This window comes from Triticum dicoccoides, chromosome 4A (genome assembly GCF_002162155.2).
Source record: "Triticum dicoccoides isolate Atlit2015 ecotype Zavitan chromosome 4A, WEW_v2.0, whole genome shotgun sequence".
In the NCBI taxonomy this organism is placed as follows: Eukaryota; Viridiplantae; Streptophyta; class Magnoliopsida; order Poales; family Poaceae; genus Triticum; species Triticum dicoccoides.
The window spans coordinates 15,655,240-15,657,426 of record NC_041386.1 but is presented as its reverse complement, the minus strand read 5'-3'; positions in this window follow the sequence as shown (position 1 = coordinate 15,657,426).

Here is a 2,187-nt window from a genome sequence, read left to right as displayed (position 1 = left end):
GGAGGGCGGACATAGGTCCCTTGAAAATTTGCTCGGAAAGCGTCCTCGAGCTCTTCCCACCTTCCGATTGTGTTTTCAGGAAGGCTTTTAAGCCAATGCCGGGCTGGCCCTTTAAGCTTGAGGGGTAAGTATTTTATGGCATGGAGGTCATCTCCTCGAGCCATATCTATGTGGAGGATATAATCCTCGATCCAGACTCCAGGGTCTGTTGTTCCATCATATGCCTCTATGTTTATGGGTTTGAATCCCGCTGGAAATTCATAATCCAAGACCTCATCGGTGAAACATAGGGGGTGTGCGACACCCCTGTATTTGGGTGTGCCGGATTCTGATAATGGCTTTATTGCATTGCTTACGAGAGCTTGCTTTCTTGGCCCGTAAATGGACCTGGATGGGCCGCGATGCGAATCCTTAAGTGGGTCGCATGCCGGCTTAAGTGCGGCGCTGCTTGCCGCTTTAAGCTGGCCCTTGGGTCGTCTATCCGACTGTGTGGCTTTCTTACTTTTTGAATGCGAGGGTTCTAAGGCCTCCTCGTCGAATTCAGGCAGTAGTTTTCTCCTTGGATAGCTTTTAGTGCGGCGACTGCCGCCGTATTTGTCTGCGGTATTGATTACTTTACTCCATCTGATCCTGAGTGCATCTTCCGCAGTCTTTAGCTTCCGCTTCTGCTTTTTCAGGCTGCGTGCGGTTGCAACGAGCCGTTTGTGGAGGTTCTTTTGCTTCGTGGACTTGTCCGTCGTCCGGAATGCCATTTTCATCGGGGGAGGGATGTTCGGTTTCTCTATCCGGGTTGTCTTGTTGGGACGGTTGCTCTGAGGCATGCTCGTCGTCTACCGGCTCATCCTGCTCTATGGCTGGGTCTTTATCGAGGCGGGGCTTAGGTCGGCGTTTACGCCGACGCTTTGATTGTTTTTCAAGAGATCGACCCCCCTCCCCGTTTTCCTTGTTGTTGCTTCTTTTAGGGGTATCCACCATGTACACATCGTGAGATGAGGTGGCTATCCAATGCCCTATAGGTGTTGGTTCTTGGTTGTCTGGTGCATCGTCGTCCATACCGTTGATGTCTTCGGAGTCGAAGTCGAGCATGTCGGTTAAGTCATCGACAGTGGCTACGAAGTGGGTGGTGGGTGGGTTTTGAATTTCTTCATCGTCCGTATCCCAACCTTGCTGACCGTAATCCGGCCAGGGCTCTCCTGATAAAGAGAGAGACTTTAGAGAATTCAGGATGTCGCCGAAGGGCGAGTGCTGAAAGATGTCCGCGGCGGTGAACTCCATTATCGGCGCCCAACCGGATTCGATCGGCGGGGGCGCGGGGGCACGAAGTTCGGAGAGGAATCCGGCTCCTCGGAGTCACGGGCCATGCGGAGTGCGGGGCTGCAGTTCGGCTCAATCGCCTCTGAGATCGCAGCCCCTGAGGCAGCGTCCAACCGCTGATCCTCGATTGGCACAGTGGGCTCCGAATCAATGGTCGGAACCGATGCGTGTGCGGCCTCCAAGGCACTGTTCGGCGGCAGAGCTATATCATGCCCATCGAGACAGTGCGGCACGCTTGGCTGCGGCTCGAATCCGTCGAAGATCAAGTCCCCGCGGTTGTCAGCCGTGTAGTTTAGGCTTCCAAACCTGACCTGATGGCCAGGGGCGTAACTTTCGATCTGCTCAAGGTGACCAAGTGAGTTGGCCCGCAGTGCGAAGCCGCCGAAGACGAAGATCTGTCCAGGGAGAAAAGTCTCATCCTGGACTGCATCGTGGTTGATGATCGAAGAAGCCATCGGGCCTGAAAGCGACGGCACAGAGGAACTCTCAATGAAAGCACCAATATCGGTGTCAAAACCGACGGATCTCGGGTAGGGGGTCCCGAACTGTGCGTCTAGGCCGGATGGTAACAGGAGACGAGGGACACAATGTTTTACCCAGGTTCGGGCCCTCTTGATGGAGGTAAAACCCTACGTCCTGCTTGATTAATATTGATGATATGGGTAGTACAAGAGTAGATCTACCACGAGATCAAGGAGGCTAAACCCTAGAAGCTAGCCTATGGTATGATTGTTGTATGATGAAGTTGTCCTACGGACTAAAACCCTCTGGTTTATATAGACACCCGAAGAGGGTTAGGGTTACACAAAGTCAGTTACAATGGTAGGAGATCTTGAATATCCGCATCGCCAAGCTTGCCTTCCACTCCAAGGA